The sequence below is a fragment of the Callithrix jacchus genome, chromosome 3 (genome assembly GCF_049354715.1).
Source record: "Callithrix jacchus isolate 240 chromosome 3, calJac240_pri, whole genome shotgun sequence".
NCBI classification, from domain to species: domain Eukaryota; kingdom Metazoa; phylum Chordata; class Mammalia; order Primates; family Cebidae; genus Callithrix; species Callithrix jacchus.
Genome location: NC_133504.1, coordinates 149,086,698 through 149,107,726, shown reverse-complemented (window position 1 = coordinate 149,107,726; position 21,029 = coordinate 149,086,698). Strand labels below are relative to the sequence as shown.

General features: G+C 35.4%; 1 long non-coding RNA gene across 2 annotated transcripts in view; it reads left to right on the top strand.

Annotated features, from left to right (window-relative positions):
• Window positions 1-21,029, top strand: part of LOC144581962 (uncharacterized) — a 35,848-nt gene that overhangs the window by 8,710 nt on the left and 6,109 nt on the right. The window lies entirely within an intron of this gene.

Here is a 21,029-nt window from a genome sequence, read left to right as displayed (position 1 = left end):
TGCCCAATGCTGAAAACTGACTTTCTGTGGTTGGTGGAAAAGCAATACATTTTCTTCTTCCAGTTGTTACAACTTGTTTGTTCTCTGTAAAGGGTGGCTATTACATTTTCAGAGAGATCTTTATTATCAGCAATTATTTGTAACTGTGTTAAGCATAACACCTAATTGAAAAATACTGTGTTCATGGAATCAAGTTCAAATTTCTCAGAAAATAAAAATAAAAAGATGTTATTTGTAAGTTTCATATAAATGGAAAATTAATAAATTTCTTAATATTTTGTATTTTATTTCTCCTGTCTGACTTATGTAAAAGGAAATTTAAAACATTTGTAAGCCCCTAGATGAGAATGCAGTCAAAATCTTGGAGAATCTTGGTGCTAGAAGTAGAAACTGCAGAAATGTGGATTGGATGAGTGAACTCATGTATATTGGTAAGGGGTACCCAGAAAATTTATATGTGCATGTGTGTGTATTAATTTTTTTGTTCAGATTGTGTAATAGAATAAAAAATAAGGTTGGATTGATTCATAAAGAAGATTTTATAGAATTAAAGAAATAATTCTATTTTATAGAAATAATTACTTGCCATATTGTGGCATACTGACTGCAAAAATAACCTTAATTATCTCTTTCCTTATTCTGCTCTTTCTAATGTGACTGAGCTTTGAGATCACTTGTTGCACATCATTGTAGCTATTACTAACTGATACACATGTACCATAATGCATGGGAGAAAGGATGTGGCCTTATTTTGTTCTCTGCACCCTCAAGAATAATGGCAAGGCTCTCAGAGATGCTGAATATATCTTCTAAGATGGGTTTCATGCTCCTGAGCAAAGGTGTTGCTGCATATTTTGCCTCATGCAGGAGCAAATGTTTTAGATCAGGTTTCTTGGCTCATGAGTTGGGCCTCCATTGATAAGGCAAGCAACAATACAGGGTGTCTGAGGGTTTAATTAGCTTTCATTTGTAGTTTTAGGTTTAACTTTCCTCACTACAGAATTAAGAACTTTCTTAGTATTCTAATCTTTTCCTCATGAATTATGGTGTTTTCTAGTTGTGGAAACATCCCTACATGTGTTCAGTATCTGAGGCACATGTAGGGATGTGTATTTTCAAATTTTAGCCAGATATTTGAAAATACAATCAGATGGGAGAAAAGCCTCCCTACAGGAAAGTGGAATATTCTTACATCACCCGTTTCTTACAGAAAATGTACAGTCTAAGAGGGAAAGTGGAACATTTAGATTGTTAATGTGATTTGGGTTTTTAGTCAGCCATCTGGTTGGAAGGAGAGATGGGGAAACTGACTTGAAGATATATTTGCATAGCAGGCTAATTATTTTAAATTAGATTTTAGGTTTATTTCAGTCATTTTAGGTTTGATAAAGTTGGGATAACGGCTAAAGTCACTACTTGCAAGACTAACTTTAACCAGATTACTCCCTCCCCACAAACGCTGAAGTGGAATAAAGGGTTATCACAGAAAGAGTAAGAGGGCAATTGATTAAATGAGTAAGGTGCAATGTTCATAAGCAGGAATGAAGGAACACGCTCCTGATGCAGAGATAAGATGATTTAACTGCTAAGGGTGAAGTAATAGTCTTTGTGTAATCAAAAGCTAGCATGGGTGATTATTGATTTAAGTATTTTATTAAAATCTAAATTTACTAACCCTGTCTACCATGGTTTACATCTTATCATATTTGTATGTATTATAGAATGGTTCATTCTAGGCAACATAAAATATCATTTGTATGCTGCCATTGCAATTCAGTCAGTATTTCTTTAAATTAAAACAAGAAGTTTTGATTTCAAAAGCCAAAAAATACCAGACAGTAAAATTTGAAAAATTCATATCAGCACTGAGACATTCATAAGATTTCTTTAGACAAGAGTCATAAAAATGCAGATGGTAAGAATATATAATGAGATTTAGGGAATATCAGTTTTAATAACATAGAGTAAAGCACTGTCTCTTGACTATAATTTAATGAAGTTTTCCTGGGATCATAAAATGTGAAATTATAGCCTTAGATGCCTCTCAATGACAACTAACACTAAGATTAAATAAGAGATTTAGAATTAAACATCACAAGGTATTGTATTGAAGAATATATCTTTGTTAAGAAAAAATAGCTGTAAAACTTAATCAGTGTATTCTAAAATTTACCAATGGAAGCTAAAGAGAAAAGTTTAGAGGCATACTGAATAAATAATTTAAGATTATATGCTAAAGGAATTATTGACAGTACTTCTCTTTAATTGATAAAACTATTTGTAACATACAGTGAAATGCTTAATATTCATAGAGGTTTTGGAAGAGAATTTAAGCTTCCAGAGTAATTAAAATGAGTCCTAAATAACTTTCATGAATATGGGTACTTTGTAGGTCTTATCCTCACCTATATTCTTGGCATTTATCATAAAGCCTGCACAGAGTAGGTGCTCAGCATTCAACATTATTTCCTTTTAAAACGAAAGTTGCTGCTATGCTACAGTTTTACACAAGAGGGAGTGATCGAAACTGATATAAGACAGGCTATGCATTCCTACTGCATTTTCCTATAAACTGTGTGTTTTGCTTTTTCTAGTCCATCTTTATGGATAGCAGGTTTCTCTGGAAGCCCTTCTATAGAATAGCAGCAACAGACAGCATAAACTATTTAAAAATACATTAAACTTAAGTTTTCTACAATATAAAACATAGTTTCCATTTTCATTTTTAGATTTAACAGATAACTCAAAAAGAAAACACAAAATAGAGTGATCAAAAATTTTAGGAGATTTTCTTTAGTAGCAGCTTTTCCATATGAACTGGGACTATTGTCTCAGATTATTACCATGGGAATTGTGCTTTTCTTTAGAGAGTTTGTCCCTTAAATTTCATTTTTTCCATTTTTTGTGAGTAGTGAACAAACTAGTATCAACAAAGTTAACCTTGAAAAAGAAAATGTATTATTTAGAGAGTAAAAGGGCAATAAAAGGCAAACGGTGAAATTGGAGGAGTGGCTGCTAGTATTTTATATGCTGGGGAGAAGGAGATAGACTCGTTAGGTAACGGTGCTGGTTCTACAAAGATCCAAGGCACAGACACTTCCTGACAATTGTAAATAACAGTTATGTAGCTATTTTAGTTCACTCTTGCTCTCTTGTCTTCCAGCTCTCTCCTCATGGGCTCACAATGGTTTTATTCAAAAATAAACAGCGTAACAACCAGGTACCAACGATAAAACATTTTTCTAAAGCTACCTTTCTAGACATTTTTCTGGCTTGACAACAGTCACCATGACATATTCACTGCTAAAATAGATGGGCACTCTTTATCTTCCTATTTGATCTCTGAGAAGCATTTAGTTCCATTTAAATATATTATTCTCTCCTGCTTTCCTTCTTACCTTTGTGGACTTCCTTTTTAATCTCTCAATTTTTAAAAATCTCTCAAATGGGCTTTTCTTTCCCAGATTCCCCCTTTGGCTCTCTTCTCACTTTATACACTATCTTTGTACAAACACTTCCACTCTGTGACTTCAGTTATATTGTCTGAAATGTAAAACTTTAGCTTTCCTCTCAAGCTTGAGCTCTAAATCCCTATGAAACTGAGCTCTGGGCTTTCCAGCTGGAAAGTCAAATGTGTTTAAAGAGATCTTAGCACTCTTTACCTCATATCCATTTCTATTTCTTTGTTTATTTCAGTGAATGGCAATCCCATCTGGCCAATGGCCCAAGCCAGGTGTCTAGGCAGTAATTTGGATTTTGCTTTTTTTCTCAGCCTCCACATCTAATCACATACTCAGGGAGACATTATGGCTTATCTCTACAACAGCCAGTTTCAACCCTCTCTTCTTATTGCTGGAAACTGCCACCTATTTTAGAGCCTGAAGGGCCAGATTTTGCTTTCTCCATTTTCCTTGCATGTAAGGAATGGACATTTTACCATTACTCATTAATCTAACATTGAGGGAGATGAGCTTAAAGTCTTCTGGGAAAGATCTTTCTCTATGATTAAAAAACAGATGCCTGTGCAGAGGGCTTATTTTACTACCTGTTATGAACATCGCTGTTTGAAGATATGATGCTCAAGGCTACTCCTTGAAAAAGAGGGAGTGCTGCAACACAGAGTTCTGACAAGAGTATAGCAACTGTGTTGTGAAGGTTATTTTATATGTCAACTTGACTAGGCTGAGGGATGCCCAGATAGCTGGTAAAACATTATTTCTGGGTTTGACTATGAGGATGTTTCTGTAAGAGATTCACATTTGAATTAGTGAGATGGCCCTCACCAATGAGTGGGCATTATCCCAGGCCACTGAGAGCCTGAATAGAACAAAAAGCCCAACGAAGGGCAAATTTCTTCTCTCTTTATGAGCTGGGCCATCGTCTTCTTCCATCTTTGGACATCAGCACTCCTGAATTCAGGCCTTCAGGCTCAGATTGGGACTTACATCATTGGCTTCTCTGGTTCTCAGGATTTGGGTTTGGGCTGGAACTATGCCACAGGACTCCCAGGCCTCCAACTTGCAAAAAGATTTGGGGACTTCTCAGGATTTATAATCAAATGAACCAATTCCCCATGATAAATCTTTCTCTACATATCTATATATGTCCTTTTGGTTCTATTTAACTGGAGGACTCTGTCTAATGATGTGCCCAATCTGTTTTCTTTTTACATAAGAAAATGACCCCAAATTATTCTCTTAGTTACTGTTGGAATTAGTCTATTGAAATTCAAGGCTAATTGATTTTAACTGCTAAATATCTTTTGAATTTGACTCCTTCTTTAACCGCTTTTAACATCATTGTGCCAAACTATTTTATTGCTTGCATGGATTACTGCAACAACAGCCTCACTGGTATATTGCTTCTGTCTCAATTCTTCTCCAGTTCTAGTATCCAAGGGATTTTATATTTAAACTTCATGTGAGGATGTCTCTGCCCTTGTTACAAAATTTTCAATGATTCTCATTAAAACTCAAGATGGATTAAAGACTTAAACATAAGACCTGGCATGATAAAAACCCTAGAAGAAAATCTAGGCAAAACTATCCAGGACATAGGAGTAGGCAAGGACTTCATGAACAAAACACCAAAAGCATTGGCAACAAAAGCCAAAATAGACAAATGGGACCTAATGAAACTCCACAGCTTCTGCACGGCAAAAGAAACAGTCACTAGAGTGAATCGGCAACCAACAGAATGGGAAAAAATTTTTGCAGTTTACTCATCTGACAAAGGGCTGATATCCAGAATTTACAAACAACTCAAACAGATTTACAGGAAAAAAACAAACAAGCCCATTCAAAAGTGAGCAAAGGATATGAACAGACACTTTATGAAAGAAGACATATATGAGGCCAACAATCATATGAAAAAATGCTCATCGTCACTGGTCATCAGAGAGATGCAAATCAAAACCACATTGAGATACCATCTCACGCCAGTTAGAATGGCGATCATTAAAAAATCTGGAGACAACAGATGCTGGAGAGGATGTGGAGAAAAAGGAACACTTTTACACTGTTGGTGGGAGTGTAAATTAGTTCAACCATTGTGGAAGACAGTGTGGCGATTCCTCAAGGCCTTAGAAATAGAAATTCCATTTGACCCAGCAATCCCATTACTGGGCATATATCCAAAAGACTATAAATCGTTCTACTATAAGGACACATGTACACGAATGTTCATTGCAGCACTGTTTACAATAGCAAAGACTTGGAATCAACCCAAATGCCCATTGATGATAGACTGGATTGGAAAAATGTGGCACATATACACCATGGAATATTATGCAGCAATCAGAAATGATGAGTTTGTGTCGTTTGTAGGGACATGGATGAATCTGGAGAACATCATCCTCAGCAAACTGACACAAGAACAGAAAATGAAACACCGCATATTCTCACTCATAGGCGGGTGATGAAAAATGAGAACACATGGACACAGAAAGGGGAGTACTAAACACTGGGGTCTATTGGGGGGAAAAGGGGAGGGCCAGTGGGAGGGGGAGATGGGGAGGGATAGCCTGGGGAGAAATGCCAAATGTGGGTGAAGGGGAAAAGGAAAGCAAAGCACATTGTCATGTGTGTACCTACGCAACTGTCTTGCATGCTCTGCTCATGTACCCCAAAACCTAAAATCCAATAAAAATAAAAAAAAAAAACTCAAGAAAAACTTTAACTTTCTTCAAAGCAGAGCATAAAAGACCCCTCCTGAATTCTTTTCTGGCCCTCTATATCTATCTCCTTCAGTTTTGCACTCTCACTATATGCTGTTTGTACTGAGCTGTTGTGATTAGTTTTGAGATACAATTTTTATTACTTTTAAGACAGATTTATAAGCTTTCCTGACCCAATTTACGTGCAATACATTTGTACCTCAATGGGATTATTTATTCTCAGACAGTTTACCAAAGGCAATAATGATATGGAAAGGTAAGTTTGGCTTTAGTCTCAGGCAGAAGTTTATGGTATAATGTACAGAAGATCTCTGTACGAAGGTTTTAGGAGGCTTAGTTTTGGCTTCCCTTAATAGTGTTTTTTATGCTTTATTATGCTGTTTATTCTATTTGGAATGTTTTTTCCATTCTGTCTCTGCCCTGTTCCACCTCTTTTCTAGTCCCTTAATATTAAGTTCCATTTTTCTCAGATTACCAAAAACAGTAGCAGTTTTTGTTACGTGGTCCAGCAGTCCCTAAACAGCTGCTACATTTAAGCTGCTAGATGGACTCACTTTCCACACTTCTGTAAATTTGGCTGGTAGGGAAATAATGAGCCTGAATAGATTTAGTCAAGTTTCTTACTCGTGGGACATTAGGCAGTATGGGTTTTAGGATTGCACTGTTTCCCTTGCCCTTTCTTCAGCTCATGATGGGATGCAGAGTGGGCCCTGGTGGACGTTGCACACACAGTAGGTTTGTGTTGCAACTGAGAAGCACTGAGCTTGGGAAGCTAATCTGATAAGGGGCTGCATGTTTTAAGTCAACATATCCAATTTTTGTTCCTGCGGGAGATAATGTCTTTATTGTCTTGATCAGGAGACAAATCTGGTCTCTGACCTAAAGGAAGACACTCTTTCTTGTTTCCAAGGACATTTGCTAAACAAAAATTGAAAAATGCAATGGAATATTGCTCTCAACAGTTAGGAATCAGTAAGATCTGGAATTTAAATTTATATATTGATGGGTTCCAAATTTATTTCTCCAGCCAGACTCTTCCCTGAAACTCCAGTCTGATATATCCAACTTCCTACTTGACAAATATACTTGAATGTCTAGTAAGAATATTAACCTTACTGTGTCCAAGCTAAACTCCTGATATTTCCAATCTAACTCTTTCCTCCCAAAAGTTAATGGCAACTGATTTTTCTAGTTCTGCAAATCTTGCTGTCATTTTTGACTCCTTTCTTTATCTTACACCCCACATTAAATTATCTGCCAGTCCTGTAGGCTCAACCCCTTTGAGAATCTTACAGTTTCTCACTCCTCTACAGTCATCCCACTTGTATACGCTACCTTCTGTTTTCTGGATTGTTGAAGATATGTTCTAATCAGTCTTTGTTTCCTCTCTTGATTATTCTCAGTGTAGTAAGCCAAAGTGATCCATTAAAACATGGCCAGAAATAAAGCCTTGTTTTCTTATCGTTAACAAGTGTTAAAGACCTGACTGTGATCTAAAGGTCATGTACGATCTTCCCTTCTCCACCCTTTGCCGTCCTGATTTTTTATCTTGTGCTCTTCCATTTTCTCACTTAGAGTCGCACACCAGCCTTTCATTTGAGGGCCTTTCTACTTGTTCTTTGTTCTCCCTTAAGTGTTTTCCCTTCAAATGTCTGCACGCCAAACTCCCTGGCTACCTTTAGGCAATTACTCAAATGTTGCCTTCTCTCATATATTCACTGTCTGCTTGACAATTACACTTAGGTGCCTAACTACATGTCAGATTTAACATCCTTCACATAAGACTTCACTGATCATCTTTGGGACATTGTCTCACATACTATAGATGCTTATTAATTGTTTGTTAAATGAATAAGTAAATAAATAAGACTTAGATTTACCATTTATTGTTTTCAGACCTTAGAAAAGTTAATCTTCTAAGCCTTTCTCATTAATAAAAAGAAAAACAATCGCACTATTGGAGGACGAAATGATATAATGTGGAGGGTTAAATGACGTAACATGCATAAAATACTCAGCATGCTTAGTCTCTGGCACATAGTAGGCACTCTGATTCCCTCGGGTCAGAGCTACCTCATCACTTCTCTCCCAATTTGTGTTATTCATAGGTTTTCATAGAATTTTGTGTCTTACATATTATATATATATAATGTTATATGTTATATATATATATAAACATATATATATAACATATAATATATATAACATATATATATATATAAAACATATAATGTTATATGTTAATTGTTGATATATTGCCTAATTATTGTTTGTGAGCCCTAAGTGATTTGGAGCCTGATGTAGTGGAGTGCACCTGTAGCTCTCCACTACAGCTCCCCAGGAAGCTGAGGCAAGAGGATCCCTTGATCCCAGGAGTTTGAGGCTTTAGTGAGCTATGATTGTATTACTGTACTCCAGCCTGGGTGATTGAGTGAAACCCCTATCTCTTAAAAAAAAAAAAAATGTTGTGTGGTGGGTTACAAGTTGATTTAAATTCATCATCTCATTTTATCCTCAGAACCAATCTGTGCAATCTGTGTAGGGAATAGGCTAGGTAAAATCATCTCAGTTTTAAATATGAAAAAACAGATTTAGAGAGATTCTCTGTCTAAACGAAAATCAGTATATTGGCAAATCTTGGCTGGTGAATTTTTTTTATTGTTTGGATTAAAAGAGTCACATTTTTTAAAAGGTACTGTAAGAAACATATTTTTAAACAGAAGCCATCTATGTATCCATAAACATTAATATGATTTCTTCTCCGATTCTTAATTGTATCTGAGCCTCAGAATCTTTTAAATATATTTAAAATATCTTGATGCAATTGTGTTAGAAATGAGATTACTATAATTCTTTTCATTCACTTATGCTACACCTACATAACTATTATAGGAAGATGAAACAAACAATGCCTAATTTTCTTCTTTTTCCTTTTCTTCCGTGTGTGTGTGTGTGTGTGTGTGTGTGTGTGTGTGTGTGTATTTGATACATGCAGGATGTGCAGGTTTATTACATAGGTTAATATGTGCCATGATGGTTTGCTGTACTTATGATCCCATCACCTAGGTATTAAGCCCCACATTTGTTAGCTATTTATCGTGATGCTTTCCCTCCCCAATCCCCTTCCAGCAGGCCCCAGTGTGTGTTGTTCCTCTCCCTGTGTCCAAGTGTTCTCATTGTTCAGCTCCCACTTATAAGTGAGAACATGTGGTGTTTGGAGGTTAATGGCTTCCAACTTCATTCACATCCCTGCAAAGGACATGACTCTTTCTTTTTTATGGTTACATAGTATTCCATGGTGAATATGTACCACATTTTCTTTATCTAATCTATCATTGATGGGCATTTGGGTTGATCCCATGTCTTTGCTATTATGAATAAGAAAAGCAATGAACATATGTGTATATGTATCTTTTTAATACAATGATTTATATTCCTTTGGGCATATACCCGGTAATGGGATCATTTATTTATTTATTTATTTTTATTCTAAAAAAACAAAAACAAAAATGGGATACATGTGCAGAATGTGCAGACTTGTTACACAGGGTATACATGTGGCATGGTGGTTTGCTGCACCTATTGAGCCATCCTCTAAGTTCCCTCCCATCACCCCCCATCCCCCAACAGACTGTGATATGTGGTGTTCACTTGTTTGTGTCCATGTGTTCTCACTGTTTACTTCCCACTTCTGAGTGATGACATGCCATGCTTGGTTTTCTGTTTCTCTGTTAATTTGCTGAGGATGATGGCTTCCAGTTTCATTCATGTCCCTGAAAAGGACATGATCTCATTCCTTTTTATGGCTGCATAGTATTCCATGATATATATATATATATACCACATTTTCTTTATCCAGTCTATCATTGATGGGCATTTGGGTTGGTTCCAGTCTTTGGTATTGTAAATAGTGCTGAAGTAAACATACATGTGCATGTGTTTTTATAGCAAGTGTTTTATATTCCTTTGGGTATATGCCCAGTAATGGGATTGCTGGGTCAAATGACATTTCTGGCTCTAGATTCTTAAGGAATGGCTGTACTGTCTTTCACAATGGTTGAACTAATTTACATTGCCATGAACAGTGTAAAAGCATTCCTATTTCTCCACAGCTTCACCAGCATCTATTGTTTCCTGACTTTTTAATTATCACCATTCTGACTGGCATGATATGGTATCTCATTGTGATTTCGATTTGCATTTCTCTGATGATCAGTGATGTTGAGCTTTTCTTCATATGTTTGTTGGCCATGTAAATGTCTTTTTTTGAGAAGTATCTGTTCATATCCTTTTCCCACTTTTTAATGGGGTTATCTTTCTCTTGTGAATATGTTTAAGTTCCTTGCAAATTCTGGATATTAGATCATTGTCAGATGGGTAGATTCCAAAAATTTTCTCCCATTCTGTAGGTTACCTGGTCACTTTGATGATAGTTTCTTTTGCTGTGCAGAAGCTCGTTAGTTTAATTAGATCCTATTGGTCAATTTTGGCTTTCTTTTTGCAATTGCTTTTGGCATTTTTTTGTGTGAAGTCTTCACCCATGCCTGTGTCCTGACTGGTGTTGCCTATTTTTTCTTCGAGGATTTTTGTGATTTTGGGTTTTACATTTAAGTTTTTACCCCTTCATTACACCTTATACAAAAGTTAAGAGTTAATTTTTGACAAAAACAAGCAATGGTGAAAGAATCTCCTATTCTGTAAATGGTGCTGGGAAAACCAGCTAGCCATATACAGAAAACTGAAACTGGACCCCTTCATTATACCTTATACAAAAATTAACTCTTAACTTTTGTATAAGGTGTAATGAAGGGGTCCAGTTTCAGTTTTCTGTATATGGCTAGCTGGTTTTCCCAGCACCATTTACAGAATAGGAGATTCTTTCACCATTGCTTGTTTTTGTCAGGTTTTCTGAAGATCAGATGGTTATAAATATGTGGTGTCTATTCTGTTCTATTGGTCTAGTGTCAGTTTTTGTACCAGTACCATGTTGTTTTGGTTACTGTAACTTTATAGTAGATTTCAAAGTCGGGTAGCATGATGCCTCTGGTTTTCTTCTTTTTGCTTAGGAATGTCTTGGCTATATGGGCTTTTTTTTTGCTTCCACATGAATTTAAAGTAGCTTTTTTCTAATTCTGTGAAGAATATCAATGGTAGTTTAATGGGAATAGCATTGAATTTGTAAATTACTTTGGGCAGTATGGCCATTTTCATGATATTGGTTCTTCCCATCCATGAGCATGGAATGATTTTCCATTTGTTTTTGTTCTCTCTGATTTCCTTGAGCAGTGGTTTGTAGTTCTCCTTGAAGAGGTCTTTCACTTCCCTTGTTAGGTATATTCTTAGGTGTTTTATTCTCTTTGTAGAAACAATGCCTAATTTTCTAAAAATAGTTTTTTGTTGTTGTTGTTGTTTTAGGAGAGATCAACTCATAACACAAGCATCAAGTTTATCTCTTTAAAATTAAAAATAACTACCTAGTAAAATTAGTATGTGCTATTTGAGGAGTTAAAATATATTTTGCTTCTAAATTGGCTCTGAAATGACATCAATTAAAATAGCTTTATAATCATGGCTTAAATATTAAGTCTGATATCTCTCCTAGTAATTTTTTGTGACAAATAAATTTATAGAAAACATTATTGTCTTATCAAATTATAATGATCATCTTACAAATAAATATAGTTTGGAAGTAATGACAGGTGACTGAAGTAGGGAAGATATTTGATTAGGAGGGAGCAGTTTCTGAATATCTGGGGGAATGTTTAAATAATTTGGGGAGTGTATTTCCACCTATTGCTTCAGTGGAAAATTACCACAAACGATGGCTTAAAACAAGACAGATTTATCTATGGTTCTAGGGGTCAAAATATAAAATAGGTCTTACTGGACTAAAATAAAGTGTTGACAAAGTGGAATCGCCCCTGGAGGTTCCAAGAAAGAATCAATTTTCTTGTCTTTTACAGCTCCTGGAACTTTCCTGGATTTCTTGACTCATGTTTCCCTTTGAAATCTTCAAAGCCAGCAAAACTATTCTCATAATGCCATCTCTCTGGTTCAGACTCTCCTGTTTCTTTCTTCTACATTTAAGAAAACCTTGTGGCTACATTGAACCCACTTGGATAATGCAGGATAATTTCCTTACCATAACTTCAGCTGCTTAGCAAGCTTAATTCCATCTGCAACCTTAACTCTCCCTTGCGATCTAATGCAGCATATTCACAGGTCTGGAGGATTAGGATGTGATCATATGTTGGGGGGCATTACTTGGACCACCATAGTGGATACAGCAAAGATGGAGGCTTAAGATGGTATACAATATCATAGTTATGATTGAATACTTATGTCAGGAGTGCAGGGGTGAATACACACTACAATTTAATACTTGCTCACATCTTAGTTCACTACTTATTTTAAGAAGTTTTAATTATGTAGCAAGTTGCGATTTTGCTTTTTTTTTAATGACTATTTGATCACAGTTTAACTCATCACTGACAATTACCTTCTGTAACAGTGCTTAAAAGAGCTTATTTTTCTGCCAGATTGCCACTTTTATGATTTGCAATTATCAGTAATATACACCAACTAACTTAAAGTGTGATTTCTCATACTTGATATTCCTTTATTGTCCCTTTGGGCAGTAAGAGAACAATTTCATGCATTGTACCAATTTTAGCTTACATATAATGCTGCTCACCACCATGGGGAAAATATTATGTCTAGAGTAGCAAAAGGTACAAAAATAAGTAAATAGTAGTTTTAAAACTTTTAAACATCTACAGAATTCTTTTTTCGCTAATGACGTATTTCGTGAAAGTCATAGACCAGTATATGAAGTCGATAACAATGGAACTATTTTGTTGGAGGGGTTGGGGGGCTTCAGATCTCTCTCTTTATATCCCACTCCTGGCTACTCCACCCTGAAAGTGGATTCATGTCTCCTCAGGAAATATACAAGAATGCAGGGGATAAACAAAAATGCAGTAGAAGGCAGACTGAAATAAGTGACAAGGATAATGCACAAAGTGGAGTGGAAGTTCAAGAAACAGAAATTCTGATAAGTTCCTGGAATTGGTTACAGTCCTAAGTTGAAGGACAAATACAATTTTTGAAAAGTTGAAATGACGAGGAAGCAGCAAGCAGAGAATAAAGAGGCAATTAAGCCGAAGAAGCAAAGGACATGGTGTGTTTTGGGGACAGCACACTCGGATAATAGCTTTGGCTAAATGTAAGAAAGGATTGAGAAATATGAGTCAAGAGATGAACTGGGGAAGTCTGGGGAAAACTGAATACCAAGTTAGAAAACTAAAGTTTTTACTTCATCTGGTCACGGGAAACTTGCACTGAACATAGGGAGTCAATAATTAGAAGCAAGTTCAATTCAAAAAGTGGAACCCTATTCATAAAACCAGTTGATAGTCTGCAAATATGCTTCGAGGTAAGCAAAGAACGCATGTTGAGAAATCATGATAACTACTTTAACTTCCTTTCTGTCACACAATGGTGCATCGTAGGTTGTGACAATGCATATTTTCAGTTGTGTCCTCTCACCTCAAAGATGCCTTCTCTGTTACAAACCCACTCTACTCTTTTCTGTAATGGTACATATGGGGTTTTCCTATTCCTAGGAGGACCTTGAACTCAATTTAAACATAGAAGAACACATTGAATATAAAGCTTGTATATAGCATCCTTGAAAATTGTTGCATTTTGTGAATTCCCACAAGAAGCTTGATGTGACACATGTGAGAGTGGACTTTATATGGCTTCAAACCTCGAAGGAAATCATGACTTATTTCTACACATTCTGGCAGTGTTTGCTATGAAAGTTTAGTAGATTCTACTGCTGTCCCCAATGCCATATTGTTTTCAATAATAATTGTTTTCTTAAATTGGGTCTTACATTGATTATTCTACCACAGTTATTAAAGTTATTATTTCTGTGCCATTTGTATATATTTACTTTTTAGAATACTGGAAACATGCATGGAACCTTTATTTTTTCTGAAGGAAAATCGGTGTAGGTCCCTACTGGCCCCATCTCTGTAAATGGCACCATCATTTGCCCAGTTTCTTATGCAAGAAACCAAAGAATCATTATTTATGCTTTCCCCACTTCATTCTCTGCAGTTAGATTGAAAAATATGATGACAATTATCTATTCCTCCCCATCTCCACAACCTTTGAAATGTCACTTTGCAGTTCTTTTCATAACAGGCAGATCTATGTCTCCTGCCCTTCAATTTGGGTGGGCCTTGTGACATTATATATATATATATATATATATATATACACACACGTATATATGTGTATATATATACATACATATGTGTGTATATATATGTATGTGTATATATATATACATATATATGTGTATATATAGTATGTGTATATATACATACATATGTGTGTATATATATGTATGTGTATATATGCATACATATATGTATGCATATATATACACATATATATGTAAGAAATTTAAAAATGCATATTTGTTGTTCTAAATGTTTACACATCAAATTTACAGGGTTTATTCTAATATCAGTATAGTGGCTCTATTTGTAAATCTATAATTTCAAGGTCATACCAGCTATTACCTTTATCCCAATAAATCCTTTCTAAACATAACTTTAATAAGCTATAATTCATATACCATAAAAGTTACCCGTTTAAGGCATGCGATTTAATGGGTTTTAGTATATTCACAGAGGTGTGCAGCTATCATCCAAACAATTTTAGAATGTATGCTTTACCTGCCTCAGAAGAAACCCTTTACCTACTTGTAGTCACTCCCCATAGCTCTCCATCCCCTGACCCTAAGTAACTCCTGACCTATTTGCTGCCTCCATAGATTTGACTATTATGGACATTTCATGTAAATGGTATCATGTGATAGGGGTCCTTTTGTAACCAGTGTCTTATCCTTAGCATAATCTTTCTTAAAAAAAAAAAAAAAATATATATATATATATATATATATATATATATATATATATATAATTGCATTTTAGGTTCTGGGGTACATGTAAAGAACATGCTGGACTGTTGCATAGGTACATACATGGCAATGTGGTTTGCTACCTCCATCCCCATCATCTATATCTGGCACTTCTCCCCATGTTATCCCTCCCCAACTGCCTACCTTCCCACTGTTCCTACCCTAGTCCCCCCGCACAGACTTCAGTGTGTGATGCTCCCCTCCCTGTGTCCATGTGTTGTCATTGTTCAACACCTGCCTATGAGTGAGAACATGTGGCACTTGATTCTCTGTTCCTGTGTCAGTTTGCTGAGAATCATGGTTTCCAGGTTCATCCATGTCCCTACAAAGGACACAGACTCATCATTTTTTATGGCTGCATAGTATTCCATGGTGTATATGTGACACATTTTCCTTGTCTGGTCTATCATCGATGGGCATTTGGGTTGGTTCCAAGTCTTTGCTATTGGACATGCTTTGCAATGCATATTCGTGTGCATGTGTCCTTATAATAGAATGATTTATAATCCTTTGGATAATTTATAATCCTTCTTACATTCATCCATGTTGTAATATGTATCAGTACTTCATTTTTTTATTGTCAAGTAATATTCCATTTTATGTGTATAGTGTATTTTACCTTTTCATTTATCAGTCAATGAACATTAGGTTGTTTCCATTTTTGGTTATTATGATGAATGCTTCTATGGACATACATGTTTAAGTGTTTGTGTAGACATATGCATTCATTCCCTTTGGTATGTACCTGGGAATGGAATTTCAGGGTCATATAGTAACTCTCTGTCTAGGATTTTTTAAAACTGTGAAAATGTTTTCCAAGGCAGCCTCACCATTTTCTTTTTCTACCAGCAGATCATTAGGATTCTGATTTCTCCACATCCTCACTGACACTTGTTATGATTTACTAACATGTGTATTTCACATTTCCATGAAACTGATGTCTATATGTCTTCAATTTTACTCATCAATTCAGTACATTTCCCACAAAGCTATCATAGTGATATTTCTAAAACATTTCAGCCGGCAACTCTTTTGGAAATGTATACTTTATTCTTATTTCCTATGGTGTCAAACACAAATTCTAAATTTACACTTCAAAGTCTTCAGTAATTTAGCACTATCTTGCCTTTTCTTCCTTCATTTCTGTTCTGGTCAGTTCTAGGTTTCTACTCCTTACTTCTCCTTTCTTCACACTTTGGAAATAGTCTTTGTAATGCCAATCACAATTAAAATTGAGATGTTCCTTTTCTGGAAGTTTTCTCTAATTCACTTCAGCATGTATTATTCTTTCTATGAATGTCTTTCATATTTGTATTTAGTGTCAAAGGTGTTAGTTTCCTCTCTCTAACTAGGCTGGAAACTTCTAGAAAGTTAGAATTGTGTCTTAAGCGTTTTTGTAACCAACTGTACCACCCATGATCCATAGGGTGCCTAAGGGATACTTTGAAACAATTGTGAATAAAAAGATGGAGTTGCTACTATTAGCTAATGTGTAACATGTCTGAGATTTGCTCCCATCTTTTCAAAATCGGAATAATTTCCACGGGGCTGTTTTTCCTTTTTTAAGTCAAACATATTTTTTATAATTTAAATTATCCAACATACCATTTACTGCAAGCTGCTTTTCTGATGGAGAATGCATTGATTTATTTTCACAGTTTTCCTTTCTTTTATATTCACTAAAACTCAAGGTGATTGGTATTATGGAAAGAAAATCTCTTTCAGGTTAGTCGTGGATTCTGAGCATAAAGTTGTTCAAATGCTGGAAAATTTATCTGGCACAATTTCATGTCTGTAGCAAGATACCATGATCTCTTTATTATGGTTTTTACTTAGTATTTTGGTACGGATTAAAGCCTAAGGAAATACTATAGCAGATGTTAAGTTATAATCAGTGATGCCATGATATAAAGAAAGGCAAAGGATTAGAATTCAGATAGCTAAATGTCAGACATAGTATGTATTGTAAAAGATCTTATGGAAAGGAGTTAGCACTAGGGATTCTAGATTTATCAAATGATTTATTGCTCTATATGTTTTAAAATTGATGACCATAATATTACCACCTTTCCATTTATTTAAAACTTAAGCATTTTAGATTTCAAGCCACCTGCAGGTTAGTTAAGAGAAGGCTCAGCTGCTATAACAAAGAAAACAGTTTAGTAGCTTAGATAAAATAACATTTTTTGCATGTTATAGTCTGAGGTGAGCATTCTAGGTTGGCATATGGCTATGCTCTAGGCATTCGTTTAGAGAACTGGCTTCTTTCTACTTTGTTTCTGGGTGAAACCCTAGGCCATTGTCCTCAACAGCTTTAGTGAAGCTGGGTTCAGATACTTTCTTTCAGCTTGTGAAGAGAGCCTGGATACAGGGTCTCAGTAGAAGGTTTTACAAGCTAGGCCAGAAGTGATTGCATGTCACTTTTGCTGACATTTCATTAGCAAGAACTCAATCACTAAGCTGCACCTGTCTTCAGGGAGACTGGGAAATAAAGTCGTGGTTAGGCAGTCATGTCAGCTATAGCTTTCTTACTGTGTCAGAAAAAAAGACAGAATTGGGGCAACTAGCAGTGTCCTCCACAGTCACCCAGACCAAAACTGCAGGTTACTAATGAGAAAACTGAGACGAGAGACTATTACTTGCCACCTATCTAGCCTCAGGTACGTAAATTCTACCACATACTACTTTTGTGAACTTGAACATATAACCTCTATCACTTTCCACCTGTTCTTCAATAGAGGAAATAACCTCTACCTTTATTTCAACTCGAATAACTGACTTCTTAGCATTTATGTGACCTTGGGCATGAAACCTTTACTGGTTAATACCTTTGTGACCTTGGACATGTAATTGCTACCACTTGTTATCTGTCTGCCCTTGAGCACTTAACTTTCACCACTTATTACCTATGTCACCTTGAACACCTACCTTATATCACTTACCATCTATTTTTCTCATCCTACTTCATAGGGTTGTATCAGTCAATGTAATTGATATAAAGAATAGAACATTGAATAGCACATATTTCTCAATAAATGTAAGCTGCTGTTGCTATTACTATTATTAGTCCTCATGTGACTGTTACGTTTGATACCTAGTTAACATAAAATTACATAAACATTGTAGTTTATGTTTTAGGGCTTCCCAGTTACTAATATGAATTTTAGTTATTGCCAAGCTTTTAGACATGCTCTTGAATAAAAGGTTGTAATCAATATCATGTCACCCAAATCAACATTTAATATACACATTTCAATATTATGTAGTAGCTATAGTTTCAGATTAAATAGTAACACATTTATGTATTCTGGTGCTATTTGTCAGTTATGTAATCCTGTGACTTGCTTATTGAATGTTGCTCCTATGGGGGAAATTATAACACCAAAAGTGGGATAATTTATTCTGAATATACTCTCAGAGTTAAATCAACCATTTGAGTATTTTATCTACTTTTTTGTTATGTTAACATCCCAGAGACTTTAAGTGATCATAATAATTATTTACTCAATAAATAAACTATTTAGTTGGAAACACAAGTCTAGAAACTAAAAACCCCAAGTAGTAGATTTCCAGAGTTTTCCAAAATGAAACTACATCAATTTATAAATAGGTCTTTACATGCAAATGGCCTGTCCCTTTGTGCATATAGCAAAATAACTTGGGCAGATGAAGAGTTATTAAGAACTAAACAGAGCAAACAGATTACTGTCAACATCAGAATTAGTTTTTCTGTATCTTACAGACATTATGCCAAAAATTTTAAACAGCTTCCATTTATGCTCTAGCTTGCTTTCTGTTTTCTCTGAATCAGTCATAGTTTACATTTATATTATCAATATTTTTCTTTAGAAGCGTGTTTATACCTGATACCTTAAATGAGACTTTATCTTATTGGCCCCATATACAGTATGATTTTCAAATAGAGCATCTATTTTTTTTTGTTTTGTTTTGTTTGTTTGTTTGTTTGTTTTGAGATGGAGTGTCACTCTGTCACCCAGGAGGAGTGCAGTGGCGCAATCTCAGCTCATGGCAACCTCTGCCTCCTGAGTTCAAGCAATTCTCTTGCCTCAGCCTCCCAAGTGGCTGAGACTACAGGCACCTACAGCCACCCCCAGCTAATTTTTTTGTTTGTTTTTAGTAGAGAATGGGTTTTACCGTGTTATCCAGGATGGTCTCAATCTCCTGACCTTATGATCCACTGACTCAGCCTCCCAAAGTGCTGGGATTACAGACATGAGCCACCGCACCTGGCCTAGAGCATCTATTTGTAAATGTCCATGTTTTGAAATATATTTAAATCCTAGCAATAATCCAAAGTAATTTCCACCATCTACAGAAGATTCTTGCATATTTGTAAGTGCATATTTGTAAATTATGCACTTACATGCACACACACACACACGCACAAGGATTTAGTGTTTTTGATTCATCACATATGTGATAATAACTCTATTTATTCTGTTGAAAATGGACCTGAAAAGAAAATGAAGTGGAAATAATGAGAAAATAAAGAAGTCTCACAAAATTACTGCTTATGAATTAGAAGCATGGGCTAAGTTACCTATAGCCTGACTATGTTATATGCAAGATCACTATGTATTTTACCTAAAAATATGAAAATATAAGTAATGAAATTATTTCACTGAGTGTCCAGGGAAAATTAATTTCTATAGCTCTATAAGTGCAAAAATTTAGAGCTGTTTTATAAAATCAGTAAGGGCGTGAAGAAGATGCTAATTTTTTCATTTAGTTATGGCATTTTATGAAGGAAATTATATATTACAATAATGTTTAAGAATTTGGGGAATCTTCACAGCTTCAGCATATGCCTCCTGGAATGGCAATATTTATTTAGCAAAGAGATAATCATTGCCTACTGGTCTCACTTAATACATGAGACAATCTGCAAACCTGGATATATGGATTGTGTTCTGGATTTTGCTGAAGTAGCACCAGCATAAAAATGTAGCTTAAGGTCAGTTATTTCTAAATACGTTTGTTTACATTTATGGTAAATAGCTTTTTGACCAATTTCTAAATTAACTTTTAAAATATGGTAAAAGAGAAAAAATTGGCACTACAATTAAAATTAAACAATAGCATTCAATTACACAATATTAAGAAATAACCTTCCATCTCTCTTTTAGAGATATTTCATAGAAATGAACGAGAGTCTTTTTATTTTTTTTAATGTTACGTAGGGTATGTTTATTGGACACTGATATTCTACAATCAGTCAAAACATTGTCCTGACCAGCATTTCATTTTATTTCAATTCTTTACAGCGTACAGATACTAACAAGTTTTGCCACTGGGGGTCACTATTTACCTGTATTTAAAAAAACCATCACTGAAGTGATGTAAGTGAATAACGTGTGTTGCGTGGTGTACAGTTTAAAGAAACATTGCAGCAGGAAAAGCTTAAATTTAGGCACACATTCCTAGATACTGAAATACCATCCTTGGTAAATTGATTCCGTACAGCCACTGATTTTTCTCGAGATTTTATTCAGAGCTAGCTAATAGTGATTATGTCCAAAATAACCATGTTTGTATTTTAGGATGCTTTACCAATTTGAGGCAGTTTATGGGCTAGATGCTTTCCAGGGCCCCAGGAAAGAATGGAGGAGACAGGATGTAGTGAAATAGATGGAACAGGGTCGATGACTCAGGAAGGAGAGCTAGGTTCTGATCTGGCTGTCACTTACTGTCTGGGGACCTGCTAGTCCCTTATTCTCCAGTGTTCCCCTTTGTAAAATGAAGGTGGCAGGTTTCATGATTTTAGTAGTCCCTCGTCATCCTATCCTTCTAAAAGTAACTTTCATTAACTGTTAGATTGTAAAGTTTTTGGGTGAA